The following is a 20127-nucleotide window of genomic DNA, read 5'->3' as shown; positions in this document are numbered from 1 at the left end:
TGCTGAAACTTATATCTTCCTTTGCGTGTTGCTTCAAAACTTTCTACTAAGAATTTATTGCTTTATGAGTTAACTCTTATGCAAGACTTATTGATGCTTGTCTTGAAAGTACTATTCATGAAAAGTCTTTGCTATATGATATGTTGTTTAGTCATTATCTTTACCATTGCTTTGAATCACTTCATTCATCTCATATTCTTTACAATAGTATTGATCAAGATTATGATAGCAGCATGTCACTTCAGAAATTATCCTTATTATCGTTTACCTACTCGAGGGCGAATAGGAACTAAGCTTGGGGATGCTTGATACGTCTCAAATGTATCTATAATTTCTTATGTTCCATGCTAGTTTTATGACAATACTCACATGTTTTACATACACTTTACATCATTTTGATGCATTTTCTGGCACTAACCTATTAACAAGATGCTGAAGCGCCAGTTCCTGTTTTCTGCTGTTTTTGGTTTTTGGAAATCTTACACAGGAAATATTCTCGGAATTGGACGAAACAAAAGCCCACGGTATTATTTTGCACGGAGCTTTCAAGAACACCGAAAAAGATACGGAGAGGGGCCAAGGCGGCCCCACACCACAGGGCGGCGCGGCCTGGAGGGGGGGCGCGCCAGCCTATGGGGTGGGCCCCTCGGCCGCCTCCCGACTCTGCCCCTTCGCCTATTTATTCACTCCGTCGCGAAAACCCTAGTATCGAGAGCCACGATACGAGAAAAGTTCCAGAGACGCCGTCGCCACCAATCCCATCTCGGGGGATTCAGGAGATCGCCTCCGGCACCCTGCCGGAGAGGGGAATCATCACCGGAGGACTCTACATCATCATGCCCGCCTCCGGATTGATGTGTGCGTAGTTCATCCTTGGACTATGGGTCCATAGCAGTAGCTAGATGGTTGTCTTCTCCTCTTGTGCTATCATGTTTAGATCTTGTGAGATGCCTATCATGATCAAGATCGTCTATTTGTAATGCTACATGTTGTGTTTGTTGGGATCCGATGAATATGGAATACTATGTCAAGTTGATTATTGATCTATCATATATGTGTTGTTTATGATCTTGCATGCTCTCTGTTGCTAGTAGAGGCTCTGGCCAAGTTGATACTTGTGACTCCAAGAGGGAGTATTTATGCTCGATAGTGGGTTCATGCCTCCATTGAATCTGAGACAGTGACAGAAAGTTCTAAGGTTGTGGATGTGCTGTTGCCACTAGGGATAAAACATCGATGCTTTGTCTAAGGATATTTGTGTTGATTACATTACGCATCATACTTAATGCAATTGTCTGTTGTTTGCAACTTAATATTGGAAGGGGTGCGGATGCTAACCCGAAGGTGGACTTTTTAGGCATAGATGCATGCTGGATAGCGGTCTATGTACTTTGTCGTAATGCCCTAAGTAAATCTCATATTAGTCATCATGATATGTATGTGCATTGTTATGCCCTCTCTATTTGTCAATTGCCCAACTGTAATTTGTTCACCCAACATGCTATTTATCTTATTGGAGAGACACCACTAGTGAACTGTGGACCCCGGTCCATTCTTTTACATCTGAAATACAATCAACTGCAAACTTTGTTCTCTGTTGTTCTTCACAAGCAAACATCATTCTCCACACCATACGTTTAATCCTTTGTTTACAGCAAGCCGGTGAGATTGACAACCTCACTGTTAAGTTGGGGCAAAGTATTTTGGTTGTGTTGTGCAGGTTCCACGTTGGCGTCGGAATCCCTGGTGTTGCGCCGCACTACACTCCTCCACCAGCAACCTTCACGTGGCCTTCATCTCCTACTGGTTCGATAACCTTGGTTTCTTACTGAGGGAAAACTTGCTGTTGTACGCATCACACCTTCCTCTTGGGGTTCCCAACGGACGTGTGCTTCACGCGTTATCAATCCCACCAAAGTGTTGACGGTCTAGCAATGGCCAGCCCTACAAATGTCAAGTAGGGTAGAGGATTTCTCGGCATTACTGGAAATTCGTGTATAACTATAGCCTCATCAGTAGAATCCTATCAGATCCGTTGAAAAAGGATCAAGTATTCCACTGGAATTACAAAGAGCAACATGCGTGTGATTTCTTGAAACAGAAAATGATTGAAGCTCCAATACTGGCCCTCCCAGATTTCTCTGTGCCATTTACTGTTGAAACAGACAAGTGACAACGAGGGGTGTGAGATGTTCTTATGGAACATGGTCACCCATTGGCTTATCTCATCAAGGCTCTTAGTTAGATAGCACATATCATGTCTACCTACGAGAAGGAATGCGTAGCCATTCTTCTCGCAATGTATAACTGGGGCAGCTACCTTCATCATACACCCTTTACAATCATCACCAATCCCAGTAGCCTTGTTCAACTCTCCAACAAGAAACTCACCAATATCAGCTAAGAGGAGGTGTAGGCTCCGTTTTGTATCAGAGTTACTTGATCAGTTCGGTCAGTGGCGCTTGGACTTGATAAACCAATACCTTGTCCCAGCAGATTTATTGAGATCCTGAGAATTAAACCTTCACCGAGACTAGAGGCTGACCAGATCGCATGGGCACCCCTAGATCATGGTATCTTCACAGTCCGAAGCGCTTATGGATTGGCTATGGAGGAGAACTCACGTCCTACTGCAATGTCGTCCAGTATAACACCTGATGGGGTGCGGAAGATATGGGACCTCATATGGAAGTCAGTCGTTCCTCCAAAGGTACAACACTTTGTATGGAGTTTAGCCACTGATTCACTACCAACTTGGATGAATAAACACAAGCGTAATCTTGAGGTTACAGATCAGTGCCCAGTTTGTGGTGTAGAACCAGAGGATAACTTCCATCCATTTATCAGGTGTACTTTGTCTAGGCAGCTATGGAATTCGATGGCAGAAAAGTGGCAGATTCCTAAACTATCTTTGGTCTTAAATTTAGGCACAGACTGGCTATTGACCTTACTAGTTAATTTACCAAAAGGGACGATTTGTATGGTGTTGATGATTTTTTTGGTGCGCTTGGCATATTCGCAATGAGGTTTTCCATGATAACCAACCACCCCTAGTTGAGGTGTCTCAACGTTTTTTACTGAGCTACATGGGTTTACCCGGTTAGCCAATTTTTAGATTCTCAAAATTCCAAATGAAAATATGAAAGCACGAAGATTTTAGTTTTCCCAAAAATTCAGAAATTCAGAATTTTATATTTTTTTAATTTTTAAAAATAATAATTACATCATGCATAAAGATTACTATTACTTAACCATAAAGTTAGCCAATTTTTAGATTTTCAAATTTTCAAGTTTTGCAAAAAAATATTAAAAAATAATAAATTAACAAACAAATATAATACAAATTAAAAAATTAATATTTTAAAAAAATTAAAATTAAAATACCATTACCACAACATGTTATTACGTCATTAGTTTTGTTTATTAAAATAATTATTTGGAATTCGAATAATAAATAAGTGTGACATCGACCAACATGTTAATAGGATTGGCATGATACTAGTATCACAACATGCGCGCGAAGCTCATGGAAGTGGGACGGAAAGGAACTTGGAAGTTAAGCGTGCTAGTGCTGGAGTTGTGGGAGGATGGGTGAACGAGCGGCAAGTTGGACCACGGGTAAGTAATTTGACTAGAGATTAAGCGTAGTTAGAGATTAAGTGTAGTTGGAGACTAAACTAGTTAAATAACTGAAATACTAGAAATTATGAAAAAATAGGAAAACAAAAGAGCGAAAAATAATTGGACATAACCAAATGGATTAAAAAAATAACGAAATAACCTTTAGTCCCGGTTCGTGTTACAAACCGGGATTACAGGCCCTTTTTTCTACTAGTGCTAGTTACTCTTTGTTGTTTGTTTCTTCTTATTATTTTTTAAGTTGTTTTATGGTACCCTCAAATAAATAACAATCCTTTATTTTTGGTCCATCCAACGGTATATAAAAACTGATACCACTACTAAAAAACTGGGAAATATGATTCATACCGCTGGCAAATTTCTGCACCATGCCACCACTCCAACCAAGACCGTACACGGACCCAGCCCAATATCCAAAGAGAGTCTAACTACACCGTGTCATACGAAAAAAAAAGACATTCTAACCCTCCTTCCTTCTCCATGCAGTTCATGCGGCGATTAGCCGGACCATGTCCATGGGAGAGCTCTACGATAACGGTATCCTTGACCAGAAGTTGTACCTACACTGGGCGGAGGTGATGGCCAGCCGTATCCCGGACGCCAGCGGCAGGATGACATGGTGTGTAGCCTGGTCTTTCTTGGCAGATTTACAACGAAGCGTCGGTGGCCGCGGGCACCCGTCTCGGCGATGATGGAATCCTATAGAAACACGGCGAGGACCTACGCCTTGAACATGACTAGGTGCGGGAGCACGGTGCCAATAATGGAGTGGAGCTCGAAGCGCCCGCGGAGCAGCGGCCGCACCACGCACGGCATAGTCCACCACAGAGCCGGCGCCTAGAATGTAGATGCCCCGACCGCGGTGTCACAGGTGCACACACGATGACTCCCGTCCTCTCTAGCTAGTGCGCATGTTTGTCCCTGCCAGTGCTGCTCCTTGCTCTCCGGCGATGAGGACGTACGTATGGCACGGCGGCAACGCACGCCGAATAACATATGGCATCCCCAATGGGCCTGCCAAAGATGGTACCTGGGGTTTATTGAAGGCCCATGAGTCGACAAATAAGAAGCCCAGAATCCCAAATAGTTGTTGATATGGAAAGATATAATTGTATTAGGAATAAAGAGTTTTGTAACTTTACGGGTCGAACTCAAAGAGTCTCCCTAAATCTGTAACTTGTGTAATACGAAACCCTCGGCTCCGCCTCCTATATAAGGGGGAGTCGAGGGACGAAGAGGGGATCGATTTCATTGTCAACATAACCCTAGTTTTCTAGCAGTCGAGTACTTTTCCAGCTGAACCCTCGAGATCTACTTGCCCTCTAGTTCCACGAAAACCCTAGTCTACAATTTGTAGGCATTGACAAGTCGATACCTTGTCAATTAGCGTCGTCTGTGGGGATTAGAGGTGTCAAGGAGCTGATCTCGATGGCACGTTCAACATCGTCGGCATCTTCGGTGGCAAGCAATGCGATGGACGGAGGTAAACAGATCAAAACTGGTCTCGTTGATTTTGTTCCTCACCCTCCCGCCCGTTTGGATGCATATGCCTATCTGGAAGAGCCAATGGAGATGAAGTTCGGGAGCTTCTACTTTTGCCTCGGGAAAGAGGGATCACATCATATGGCGGCACCGATTCGTTCGGGACCGCTAGTGTGTGGTTCTGATTCCTCGAGATCATCATCATCAACTAAGTCAAGCGATGGCGAAACTTCGTCGACAAGCAGCACCAAGCCCGCCGCCGGCGGAGATCTCGTCGATCTGTTCGGCGGGATGTCTTTCGGGTCGTTCACGACTCCGATCTAGACAACGACTCGGAAAGTGTCGACAGCCTAAGCTTCATCGACAAATCTACCCTTATTCGGGAGGTCTTCGCCGATCTTTACGACGGTGTCACCGACCCAGAGGATGATCAATCAAAGCCAACGTACCATCAAGTCTACATGATTGGCGAGTCAAGTCGTCCCGAGGACGAAACATCAGAGGCTTTCGATGATTTGGGAAATGCATACATCGATCTCGATGATCTTACGCGAGGTTTAGGCAGCAAATATTTCGGGCCTACACTGCATCAAAGAGTGCAACTCTCGCAAGCAGCATGGGATAGAGCGACAACGGCCTTGAACGGTACAGATCCGTTGTCCACCGCCGCAACGGTGGAAGAGTTGCAAGAGTTCCAGTACAGGCTCGCGTGTGCTCGCCGAGAAATAGAGAAAGAAAGAGAGATACTTGAGAATAGAAAAGCGACAGCCTCCGCGTCAAGCAGGCGAAGAGCAGAGCTGAGTCGGCAATCAGGTACTTTGGGAAGAGATAGTCACAGAGCAGCCCGCAACAGGGCAAGGTCGCGGATGCAGCATATACCTGAAGGCGAGAGGGAGAATCTGGTCCAAAACCTCGACATGTCCTTTATGTCGATAGACACAAGGGGAAATATTATTCCTAAGACACCAGAAGCTGAATATATGGCGACCTAGCCTTTCATCCTGGCATCTAGGCCACCTCCCGAAGATCCAAGAGAAGCATTATACAATATGGTCATGGCAGGAGTCGGAGCCATGAGAACAACGTTCGCGGGTACAAGTACACCTCCCGAAGGCACTCCAAGGTAAAATAGTCCACGACCTACAATAGTAGTGCAAGACCCTCCGAGAACGAGTGGTGCGAGAGATACAGCGACACAGGCAAGGGTCGACAGAGCGCGGCAAGAAAGAAGAGAACGTCGACACTCACCAGAGGTCGATGAGGAGGATATGTGCGGGCTCCCCTGCTTCACCCGACGAGTTCGTAAAACTCATGTCCCATCTGGGTTTAAGTTACCCGACAACTACAAGAAGTTCGACGGCCTGCAAGATCCTGAGGACTGGTTAGTTGATTACCTGGAGACGGTGAAATTGACGAGTGGAACTAAAGCAACGGCCATGCAGAGCATCCAGGTGCACTTGAGTGGAGCGGCACGGTCATGGATAAAAAAGCTACCGCCAAGATCCATCGACAACTGGGAAACTTTCGAGGATATATTTGTGACGAATTTCCTATCCACATGTAAGAAACCTACGTCATTGGAGCAGTTATGGGCCTGCAGACAAAAGTATGATGAACCATGAGGACGTATATCCAGAGGTGGAACATCATCAAAAACTCGGCAGAAAACATATCTGGCGAAAGAGCAATAGATGTGTTTGTTGATGGAATCCGAAGAAGGGACTTAGTCGAGGATTTAGGAAGGACTAATCCGAAGAAAATAGCAGCACTTATGGAAATAGCGAATTGCTAGGCAGATGGAGAAGATGTTGTTCACAACAAGCGGCATAGGTCGCCTGAGGACGACCGCAGCCGAAATAATCAAAATAGACGACGATTCTCTTGACAGTTTTTCGATTACGACGGTCCTGGCCAAGTATCGGCTAGCTTCCGAGCAACGGGTGGAAATAATAATCGAGACGATTACCAAAGAAGCAACGAGCAGCAGAGCGATCAACGGGACACTCCCCGTCCAAACAGACAAAATAACGGGCCTAGGTTCCAGAGGCCATATGTATCACCTGAGGATCTCCTAAACGGACCATGCCAAATGCACTTTTTCCTCGATAATAATGGGAAGAGGCAGTCAGGGCATCTGCAGAAGGACTACCGAACTTTCTTAGCACTGCATAGATATGCAGGGCATACCAACGCGCAGGTAATAAACAGGAACCCCTAGGGGCCAAGGAGTGAGATTCACCTTCCACCTCCACCAGCAATCACGGATGAAAATCGAAAGCGGTTGCAATTGGCGGCACCTCCAAGCAATGGTCCTTACATCGACACCAATGGGGCGGTCTCGATGATTCAGAAGGGCAGGCCCTCCAACAGAGCTCAGAAAGTGATTTCGCGACAAGTCTTTATGGCAGAAAAGATGCCTCCACCAACAATCGAGTACCTGAATTGGTCGGGGAAGGACATCAGATTTACCATGGCGGACCACCCGCAGCAAGTTCCACGACCAGGGCAATCTGCCTTGATCTTACATGTGGTAATCACAGGATTCGACTTTTCGCGAGTGTTCATAGATGGAGGCAACAGTTTAAACCTCATGTATGCAGACACATTGAGGAACATGAACATATCTTTGGCAAATCTAATACCATCTGACACGCATTTCCATGGCATCACAACTTGTCAGGACCTGCTAGAGTCTGGTGGACTAGTGCCCGTGCGATGAATGCGGGTCAAATGATGACTTGGGAAGACTTCAAACTCAAGTTCAGCAAGTACCATGTGCCACAGGGTTTGATTAAGAAGATGAGGGATGAGTTCCGCGAACTCAAACAAGGAAGCATGTCCGTGGTGGAATACCATGACAGATTCCTCACGCTGTCTAGGTACGCCCCCGATGAGACCGACACCAACGAGAAGAGGAAGGAGAGATTTCTGAACGGACTGCATGATGAGATGCAGACTGTACTTGTGAACATCCCGTCTGCTGATCTGGAATCCCTTGTGGACTCTACCATCCATATGGAAGGAAAGCTTCACCAAGCCAATGAGAACCGCAAGCGCAGAATGATGAACCAGAATGGACCCAGCAATGCACAGAAGTACCGCAATAATTCACCTGGAGGATTTGCCTCAAGACCCAACAAGCCACCTGTTTCAACGTTCCGTTCAAATTTCAACAACAATGTAGGACACCCGAAGCCCGAATGCAACAGCAACAACAACAACAACCAAAATGGTAACAACAACAACCCCAACACTGCCCCCAGGACTGGAAGCAATGCCGTCCCCGTCACCCCAAAGGACAAGTCAACAGCGACTTGTTATGAATGTGGAGTTGTGGGTCACTACTCCAATGAGTGCCCCAAGAAACTGGCGAAGACAGCCCCCACTACCACTGCACCTACCCAGCAACAGCGCCGCTTCGCAGCTAGAAGGAACTCGAACAACCGCAACGGCTGTCTCTATCACATGAGTGCAACAGAAGCCCAGGAAGCACCCATTGCCATGCAGAGTATGTTTTCCTGTTAACCTATTGCCCAATCTCTCTTAGGTTCCTAACTTTTCTTAAATCTCGGGACGAGATTTTGTTTAAGGGGGAAGGGTTTGTAACATCCCAAATTTTAAAACAAAGAAGAAAATGAATTTCACTTATTTCAAATTTTGAAGCCAACAAAAACTTTAATGGAACCACTTGATATGCATAGTATTCAAGTATGTGTGATGTGTTTTTTGCCATGATAGTTTGTTGGATGTATTGAACATTTTTCTAAACCCTAAACCCTACCCTTTTTAACACCAAAGGGGAACAAATAAAAAGAAAAGAAAAGAAAAGAAAAAGCATATATGGGCATATAGCCACAATTACAAATCTTGACCTATGCCCTTTTTACTTTACCAAAATGGTTGTGAACCATTGTTAAACCCAACCTAATACTAACTAAACCCTAAACCATGATTATTGGGATCAAAGAGAGACAAAGAAAAAGGGAAGAAAATCAAACTAGTTTCACATATGAGGCTATGGCTATTTTTGCAAAACTTTAACCTAGGCCATTCTACCTTGTGCCAATGGTTTGGAAACATAACTAAACTCAAAATAATAACATTTGAATCAAAGAAATGCAAAACAAATCAAAAGAAAAATCAAAACTCACTCACATATGATAATGGTCAAATCTGCCAACTTTAACATCTTACCTACTTTGAGCCTCTGTTTTAAGATATTTCTAATCTAGACTTGCTCAACTCTTTGCACCTCATCCAAGAACTCATCAAGAGGATCATCTTTGGTAAAGACAAACCTTACAAATTCTTTGTCAATTGCTTAATATAATCAAGCAAAGATGCAACATAAAATCAGATTTAAGATCATGTCACATTTGGATTTTCACAAATCAACTCAATTTTGCAAACCAAGACCACCAAAAGGTGTCAAACATTATTTGAATCATCTCCATAAAAGAGTTTGACGAAATTCAAATATTTTGTTCATGCGGCCATTTCATAAAACACCTTAAGTGCACCAATCTGCCAACCCTAGACACTCTAATACCCAGCATGTTTTAGACTAAACCATCACCTCTCTGGTGAACAACAACTCCCTCTTGCATCCCTTAGACAATGCCCAGCATCAGAGACCATCATCATGCATGACTTCAGCAGGTACCAAACCATGCCGAGCCACCATGTCACTCCACCATGCCCTCCTCTTCTCCTCTCACTTCTGCTATGCATCAACATGTCCTTGAGCTTCTCCACACTTTGCTGAGCACGCTAGACATCACCCTTGACCGAGGAGACGCACGCAACAATGGGAATATGACGTGGCCACGATGCCCAGATGTGCCAGAGCGTGCACTGGCACGTCCCTGGACACGAAAGAACGTCGCCTCGCCCCGTTGACTCCGTCCTCCTCTCGCCCTCTCCTCTCGCCCGTAGCCTCGCCATGACCTCAGCAAGCGCCCAGACATCCCCATTGGCCCGCGCAAGCCCTATCGCCGCCGTCATCATCGACGTCTGCCGCCACGGTACTGCGAGGACGACGACGTCGCCTGCACGCCCCCGTCCACCTCTTGCTGCGCCATGACGCGCACTAGGACCGCCAGACGTCACTGAGCAGCTCCGCGTCCTCGCCTAACAGATGATCCAATCCTTCACTCCCAGATTCCAACAAAGCTACTAAAGCTATTGGGGGGATAAGAGAGGAAGAACAAAATAAGAAGAACACTAAATTCTCCAATATCTAGATCCCAAGAAATTCCCCACAAAGAGAAGATTTTGTTTGGTCAAAATGTGAATCTAGATCTCACCTATCTTTATCTCAAAAAGATGCAAGAAGCATTGGAGGAGGAGAAAGATAGCAAGCTCTCAAGAAATCAACAATGGAGGAGGGCTGAAGAGTGAGGGAGCTGAACAGGAAGAAGAAGCACTGAAACGGGCTTAAAAAGGTTGGGTAGAAAATCTGCCCGTTGGGCTGGCAACAGCTAGTGCCGGTAGTACCGGCCAGAGGGAGCGGTACTACCACCCAGCATCGAACGGCCGCAGCAGGCCAGCAGCAAAGCCAGCAACGCGCGCGCGAGCGACAGAGGGCGGGCCCAAACGCTGCAGCGTGAGCTAGCGCATGAGAGCCACAGGCCAGGGCGAGCGGGACATACAGGGGACCAGGTGGGACCAGCGCCTGAGCGAGCGCGTGGCCACCCTAGCGGGAGATGCGCGGGATCGAGGACACGAGCACGTCAACGCGAAAAGCGACCCGCGCTGGCGAGCGTGCGGCGTTCAACGTGGGACGTGGAGGCGAGTGGGTGGGCCAGGCGTGCGGGGGCCAGCGAGGGGCAAGCGGGCCAGGGAGGCGTGCGGAGCGCGCGGCGGCCTGGGGCGATTTACACAAAAATAACCCAAAACTGAAAGAAAAGCACAGACTGACCCTCCGGCGAAACTATTTCACGGATCTAACCCTTTTGTGTGGCGCCCCTCCCACGGGCGCCACACATGCCCATGTGGCGCCCCTGCTGCCGGCGCCGCAATCCCATCCGACGTGGCCCATCGACGCTGACCTGGCTAGCCGATCCGACGTGGCAGGACGTGTGGCGCCGCTCCCACCGGCGCCACACTTTGAAAGTGTGGCGCCTGTGGCAAGGGCGCCACACGTCCACTTAAGTTTGGCCGCGCACGCCCAGCCAGCCTGACCCTTCTTCTTTCTTTCTCCCTCTGTTCGGTCCAAGCCGGCTCTCTCTCTCCCTCCCTCTCCCCCCCACCAAATCCACCACCAAATCGTCAGATCTGTCCGTGGAGATCGTTCCCAAGTCGTTGCTTGAGGTAATCTCCTCCGTTTCCCCTCTTTTCATCCATTGATTTTGTGTATTTGCTCAAATCTATATGTGAAACCCTAGATGTGGATTTGGTTGATTTGAGGGTGGAGATGGATTTGGTTGGATGTTAGGGTTGTTGAAGTAGGAGAAATGGTAGTGTGCTAGTTTGTATGGGTAGATTATGTTGATTATGGTAACTAATGAACACATGTGTGTATGTGTTCCCATTATGCTAGGGGGATGGAAAGAATTGTTCATGTTCATCATGTGGAGAAGGATGCTTTCTTGAAGGGAAACATAGAGCCGGACCCGGAAGAGGTTGACTTGGTGTTTGACGTTAGCCCTAGCTTTGCGGAGGTGGTAGCACAAGTTAGGGTTGAGTTGAATTGGAATGAGCCAAATGATAGTGTTGAGCTAGAGGGAAGGCATAATGTGGGGTTTGGAATGCACACCCGTTGGAAGATAATGCGTATCAACTCCGAGCAACGTTGGTCCATTTACAAGGAGACGGTGGCCGGGTCACAAGATAAGGCTTTGGAGTTGTTTGCAACCAAGACGGTTGAGGCTCGTATCGAGCTTGACCTTAACCGGCCCTCCTCCCCGTTCGAGAGAGGACTCCTCCACCCATGATCCAAGAAGAGGCCACCCAATCTCCCATTGTCCAATCTCCCATTGCCCAACGACCTCCATTGGATAATGAGTATGATGAGCATGACGATGGTGATGATGGTTTCGAGATGAATTGCAACAATATCGGTGATTTGGATAAATATTGGACGCAAGAGGAGATGGACCACTCCATTCCTTATTCCCGATGCTATGCGTCGGACTCGGATGATGATGGACCCGAAGAGGAGGTTGACGAGGATGGCTTCACGGCTAAGGAAGCCGAAAGAGCCGAGATCTTCAAGAAGGTAACCGGACGGGATATCCGAGTACCATTGTTCTGTGATGTTAGTCTTGCGGATGGAGCCGTGGTTGATGGTGGCAAAAGTTTACTTCTTGGAGCTAGGCCACTATCCAAGAGAGATGTGGATGGTAGGACGGCTATGATCTCTAAAGGGCTAACGTTTGATACATTCTTGGAATTGAAGATATGGTTGAAGGAGTTCTCCATTAAGCATCATCGCCCTTACATCGTTGTTCACTCGGACTTGAAGAAGCGGTACACGCTAAAATGTGAGGATAAAAGGTGCCCATGGGTTGTCCGTGCACGACCTTTCAAAAAAGGGCCCTCTTGGCACATAACAAGTTGTGTAGCCACTCACATGTGCCGGGGGCCGAAGCTTGATGGCAAGGATGCACAGCCGGACCACCGTCAACTCACATCCGAGTTCATTGCATACAAGCTCTCGGCGGAGATCTCATCACTTCCTATCATGAGCATTAGGTCCGTGCAAGATACGGTCAAATCCCGGTTTGCCTACGACGTCAAGTACGGGAATGCATGGAAGGCCAAACAAGCCGCATTCAAGATGTTGTACGGTGATTGGGAGGAAGCATACAACCGTATCCCTAGGTTGTTGTTAGCGATGGCCGCAACTAACCCGGGCATGGTGCATGTGGTGGAGCCTTCCGCAACCAAAATGACATTGCATGATGGTAAAAGAGTGAGGGTATTTCACCGTGCATTTTGGTCATTCGAGCAATGCACGAGGGCATTCGAACATTGTAGGCCCGTCATAGCCGTGGATGGTACCTTCTTGACCGGTCAGTACAAGGGCACACTATTGGTGGCAATAGCAAGTGATGCGAGCAACCGTTTAGTACCATTGGCTTTTGCATTGGTAGAGATTGAGAACAATGATAACTGGCAATGGTTTTTCCATATATTGAGGACGAGGGTCATACCACCCTCAAAGGAAGTGTGTGTCATCTCCGATCGTCATCAAGGAATTCTCAATGCGGTGGAGGTTGCAATTCCCGGGCATGCTCCCTTGCATCACCGATGGTGCATGAGGCATTTTTGTGCAAACTTCTACCGGGCATGCAAGAGCAAAGAGTTGTCTGACCTCCTTCAAGATTGTTGCCTCGCTTACTCTGAGCGCCGCTTCGCAAACCTATACAACGGCTTGCTGAAGCACAAAGACCTCAACGCGGGTGGTCAAGAGTTTCTTCATAGACACCTCATATCTAACTCAAAGTGGGCAAGAGCTTATGATGAGGATGGGAGGAGATATGGCCAAATGACAAGCAACATGGCCGAGTGCTTCAACAATGTGTTGAAGGGTGTCTGTGCATTGCCCGTGACGGCAATCATTCAATACACATTCGAGAAGTTGAATGTCTATTTCCAGAACTACACCGATGAAACGGAGAAGGAAATAGCTAGGAATTGCGAGTTCCCTACGAAGGTTGAAGAGTTCATGGAATTTCAGGCGAGGAAGGCGGACTCCCAAACAGCTACATGTTATGACAATGTTGAATGGATTTACCAAGTGAATGAGCCGGGAGGCACCACACAAGGTGGTGTCCAACATGGAGGCCGGGCTTTCCGTGTGTCCCTAAAGACATGTGAATGCACATGTAGGAGGCCCTCTTTTCTTCATTTGGCTTGCTCCCACTTGCTCACAGCGGCACGCACTAGACGTGTCGACTACAATAACCCGCTCACCGTTCGGGAGTCCGAGTTCTCAATCGAAGCCACAAAGAGGACATGGGCTCCAAGGTTTTCTCCTTACTTGGATCAATCACAATGGCCGGAGTATCATGGAGTGCAAGTTTGGCCAGATCCGGAATGGAAGGTTGTGAAACGTGGAAGAAGAAAGACAAAGAGGTATCACGGAGATATGGATAGATGGGGTCATTCGGGAAACAAGTTATTCCAAGAGTCTCGCGAGCCAACTAATTGTGGATCATGCAATAGTAAGGGCCACAATAAAAGGAAGTGCACATCCGGCAAAAAATCAAAGGGCAATGATGCTAGCACAAGTCAAGCATCAAGTAGCCAACAAGCTTCAAATCAACCTCGAAGCCAACAAATGCCAAGCCAACAAGCTCCAAGCCAACAAGCTCCAAGCCAACCGCGTCAAACTCCTCCAAGCCAAACGCGTCAACCTCCTCCAAGCCAAACGCGTCAACCTCCTCCAAGCCAAACGCGTCAACAAGCTCCAAGCACACAAGCCCAACGTCAACAAGCTCCAAGCACACAAGCCCAACAGCAACAAACCCCAAGCACACAAGCCCAACGGCAACAAGCTCCTACGCAACAAGCTCCAAGGCAAGAAGCCTCAAGGCATCAACCACAATGGCGACAAGCTCCAAGGCAACAAAGGATTCACGTAGGGCTTAGTAGAGGTGGCCGTCGCGGTGCTAGTATGCTACGATACCTAGCGGGGCCTTATCCGTATGTGTCTCCAAGTTACTAATTGCATTGTACTTTCTATTTTCATATTCCATGACTAACTTTGGTTTTTCAATTTGGTTTACAGGTATGGCAACTCAACCCACCAAGGGGAAGGGAGCATGGGAGGGCAATGAGAAGGAGGAGTCCGCTTGGGAGGAGGCGGTAAGGACGGTGCGGAAGAAGGAGAAGGAAGAACTAGAGAGGAAGAAGAAGGAGGAGGAAGACAACAAGATGGCGGAGCGTGCCCATATGCAAAAACAGTATGACGAATACATATTGTTCCACAAGAGGAGGAATGCCAAGCTGAAGGCCGAACGGGACCGCGAGGCACGGATAAAATTCCTGAGGAGCTGCCAACTTGAGCAAATTGCGAGGGAGAGGGCCAATAGGATGCACCTAGAGGAGGTGGCTAGGGAGGCTGAACGCATCAAGGAGGAGAGAGCTCAAGCGGAAGCTGCAAAGACGGAGGAGCACCACCACTTCTTCGATTCGGTCGTTCAGTTGGCTCGTGACTTAAGGGAGAAGGAAGAATTGGCTGAAGAAGCTAAGAAGAAGAAGGCAAGGGGGGAGGGAGCCTTTGCGACGCAGTGATGTCCCTTTGGCTATGTTCTTGTTGTGAACCTTTATGTTGTATGAACCTTGATCTTCTCGAACCTTCGTGTCGTTGAACCTTATTGTAATTGAAACCTTGATGTCGTCGAACCTTATTTGTCATTTGAACCATTATGTTGTGTCAATGTGTGGTACATATTCAGTGCAATCTTCTTGTTGTCAAAACTGTTGGAATATGGTAGGATTTTTCATGGTTTTAACACAAGTCAATGTGTGGCGCCCTTCCCGCCGGCGCCACACATGCAAGTGTGGCGCCCGTGGCATCGGCGCCACACGTGCCAACTTATATGAACTACTGGATCGAAAACATCCAGGGGCTCCGGACGATAAGTCCTTAGCCGTTTTGGCGACCCTCTTTGTGTGGCGCCCTTCCCGCTGGCGCCACACATGCTTGTGTGGCGCCCGTGGTATCGGCGCCACACATGCCAACTTATATGAACTATTGGACCCAAAACATACTGTAAGACAAATCGTCTGGGACTTAGCCATTTTGGCGACCCTCTTTGTGTGGCGCCCGTGGCATTGGCGCCACACATGCTTGTGTGGCGCCCGTGGCATCGGCGCCACACAAAGAGCCTCGCCAAAACGGCTAAGTCCCAGACGATTTGTCTTACAGTATGGTTTGGGCAATTAGACATGCATGTGTGGCGCCCGTGGCACGGGCGCCACACAGTGCAATGTGGCGCCAGTGGGAAGGGCGCCACACATTGACATGTGTTAAAACCATGAAAAATCCTACCATATTCCAACAAAACTGCCATTTTGTACACACATCATGGACATAACATCATCATACCTAACATCGTAGCACATAGTTTCATACAATTTAAGATAGCATTCAAACAACACGAAGCAACGAAGATAGAGTTGACAACACTCGACGATCTAACTATCGGTGTCGGAGCCGGATTCGCCGGTGTGGGGGTAGTGCACACGGCAGGCGCTGTCGTCAAACACCTTGACGATCATCTCGCCGTCCCCCTCGTACAGGAAGGTGAGCTGGCAGCCGGGCTCGAGGTGGAGGTCACGGGCGAACTTGTCCCACCCCGTGTGCAGGTACATCTTGCCCTGCCCGTCGAACAGGACCTCCACGGACCAGCGGCAGAAGTTGCAGCTAGCCTCCCGTAGCTGCAAGTGCGCCGGCTCGTGGCCGTCGACGAACTCGGCGAACTTGTCCGGTAGCCGCTTGATGCCGAGTGGATCGTTGTCGATGCGGAGGAGGAACTCGAAGCAGCGTTCCTCATGCGAAGACGAGGAGGATGCAGGTGACGGTGACCGTGGGGCCCTTGCTGCTCCACCGCGGCGGCCCCTTCCCCGGCCCGGGGGGCGCCCAGGACCGCGGCGGCCCCTTCCCCGGCCACCGGGACCGGCCATCCTACATGTTCACATTTTTGTACCATATTACGATCCATTCCACTAACAAATATGAGTTACTACATAGAGTTCATACACATACATGTGAAATTTCATATGTAGATTTCTACAAATCTATGGTTCAAACACATGCATACATGAGGCTACCATCTCCAACACAAACAATACAATATAGAGTGCACAAAAGAAAAAGAAAAACATATCTAGGGTTCATGTCCAAATATAGCCCGATCTATGAAATTAGTGGATGAATTGAGAAGATTTGAAGGAGATTACCTTGACAAATGGATGGGGAACGATCTCCACGGACAGATCTGACGATTTGGTGGTGGATTTGGTGGGGGGGAGAGGGAGGAGAGAGAGAACCGGGCTGGGGGAGAGGGAGGAGAAGAACAGAGAAAGAAAGAAGAAGGGTCGGGCTGGGCTGGGCGCGCGCGGCCAAACTTAAGTGGATGTGTGGCGCCCTTGCCACGGGCGCCACACTTTCAAAGTGTGGCGCCGGCGAGAGCGGCGCCACTCGTGCTGCCACGTCGGATCGAGGTCACCAGCTCAGCGTCGACGGGCCACGTCGGATGGGTGTGTGGCGCCAGGGCCAGGGGCGCCACATGGGCATGTGTGGCGCCCGTGTGGGGGGCGCCACACAAAAGGGTTAGATCCGTGAAATAGTTTCGCCGGGGGGTCAGTCTGTGCTTTTCTTTCAGTTTTGGGTTATTTTTGTGTAAATCGCCGCGGCCTGGTGGCCGGGCTGGTCACGTGGGCGGGGCCCAGCGCGGGAGCGTGCTGCTGCTGTGCGACCTGGAGACTGAGACGGCCACTCACGATTGGAGGGCCGGTACCTTCGGCCCTGGTACCGGTCGGGGTACCGGGGAGAGCTCCTAAAGCCCTGGAAGAATGCTGTGAGCTAGGCCGCTTTAGCGGTACCGCGAGCGGTATCTCGCCTGGAGGATCCGGCCTGGGCAGTGCCCCTCCTCACCATATATTTCCCTCTTTTCATTTCGGTTTAGACAAATACGTGGCAACTTTAAACCGCAATAACTAGAGCTAGGAAAATCCAAATGGGATGAAACCAATTTTGATGGAAATAGGTCGTCAAGTGCTATCCCTACAAAATGTGAAAATATGGAAACTAGCGAGGGATGATTTTCTATAATTTTTAGAGTGAACTCTCAAAACCCGGAGAACCGAGAAAAACTCCAAAAACGAAAACGCAACAAATAATATATGCAAAATCCGTTTTTGACGAACTAGAGCTTGTCATAGTAGTAACCACAAACTCTCATACACCACATGGATAAGATCCAAATAACAACCAAAAGATATGATGCAAGGATGCAAAGGTTTGACCGCACTCCAAACGATACGATCGAGTTACTTACTCGAGAGCACTTTGATAGTACGACACTTTGCCTATAAACCGGTCTCTCAACTAACCACAAGACCGGTTAGAAAGAAACCCTATCGAGAGCAAACCTTAACCTTGCGCATTCCACTTGAGCTCGATGATGTGATCTTGACCGCAACAAGGATGGAACGCCGTTCTTGATTGTGTTTGCTAGATGTCTTGCGGATTGTTCCCCCATAATTCACTATGGGAGAGCTTCTTCTTCGGTGCATCTCATTTCTTCGTATTGCAACCTTGACGCCAACTAATCGTTCAAGCATTGCCTATGGACAACTTCTACACATATAACTCAATGCAACCATTAGTCCATAGGGATTGTCATTAATTACCAAAACCACATATGGGGTCTCTATGCACTTTCAACAGCGGACCAGGCGAGGACAGGAGCACGCAGGGCCTACCGGAGTCGAGGCGACAGGAACCACCTTCTTTCGATGACCAGTCTTCTCCCTTTCTTCTATCTCCCTATCCTAGCTCCTCGCCGCGGCCGTTTCGTCATCCCATACCCGGCGTCCGTCATGGCGCTGCCTTAGCCGATGCACCGCTGGGGTGGACGAGCTCTATGGGGGACGTACCAGCCGCCCTCCTTCTGCTCCTGTCTTTGGTGGGGGCTAACCCTCACTGACGCCCGCATCAGGAGGCGCTCAGACACGCTCCACTCGCGCCACGACACGCTCCGGCGAAATCTGCCTCCTTACCGAAGGTTATTTTGCAGGTGTCTTCATCATAAGTTATTCCTGAAGCCTACCCTGCAATTCAGATCAAAATTGAGGTTATTTTTGTTGGTTCCTGGACTGCAGGTCGTTGGTGATGCAGCCTTAATCCGTGCTCGCCACTGCTTTCCTGCTGCCCAACGGGGTATTGCCGAATGTGGATGCTGATGCGCGTAGGACAGCTGCTATAGCATTGGTGTAAGCTCGAGGACAAGGCCACTTGAGAGCGGAGAGAGGACGAAGAGGCAGGGTGGATGCCGTTGTCAACTGTTGACTTATCTTACAGTCACATACAGTGTGTTTTGTTCACCTTTATATCTAGATTTGTGCTTTATCAACGTAGGTGAAGTTAGTTTGGTGGTTTCAGATATGGGGAGTGGTGCTAAATACATTACTTTATTATTTTCTGGCCAAATACAATTCTGGAAGTTAGAGTTTATGGTAAATATGTACCTCCTTAATCCTGATAAACCAATTGGTAAAATAATACTAATATATATCCATTTATAATTAATTTCCCCTGCTCTCTCTGAAAATATTCAATTGTTTTTGTTGCAGATGAAATGTTCAGAGGATGTGTCTTGGTCTTGCCGCTACCCTCTTATTTGTTTGGCTTGAGGGAGCATAACAATTGGGTCTGAAGATTGTGGACTGGATGTTCGAGGTATGCTGATTTGAAACCTTTTCTCCTGGTGTTCTTTTGTTTTGCTCACTGCATTATCTATTTTATTTGGAAAAAGAAATTTGGCAATGTGTACAACATATTTAATCTTGCGGATCTGTCGTTCCTCTTCTATGTCCAGCTAATTTATATGCAACATCGGAAAATTTAATCCAACAGATTTGTTCATGAGGAGGCCATTTATTCACTCGTGTTTATCCCTTCCTTTGCATGTTGATGTTTCGCCTTTGCTCCTCTATGTCATTGACTCATTGTTGTCTTGTGCTAGACTTTCGTACCTTCTTAGATGTAGAACATCATGCGTATGAATCAATTTTTAGTTATTTCTTGGCTTGGCAATTTAAGGACATACAGCGGGTGAGTGGATTTAACCTGTTAACATATAATCTCTTTGGTCTGGATGGCAAACGTTATGTGCAGATTCAGAGATTATGATAAGTAGTACTCCGTATCTGCCAGATATTCCCTTTTTAAGATGTCTTCATTTGAAAAGTGAACAGTTTTCACTTGCTCTTATAATCCCAAAACAGTTTTCATTGGGATATCGCATAACTCTTCTCTTGCTCTTATAA

Source organism: Lolium perenne, chromosome 2 (assembly GCF_019359855.2).
Source record: "Lolium perenne isolate Kyuss_39 chromosome 2, Kyuss_2.0, whole genome shotgun sequence".
Lineage (NCBI taxonomy): Eukaryota > Viridiplantae > Streptophyta > Magnoliopsida > Poales > Poaceae > Lolium > Lolium perenne.
Note: the sequence above shows the minus strand (reverse complement) of the source record.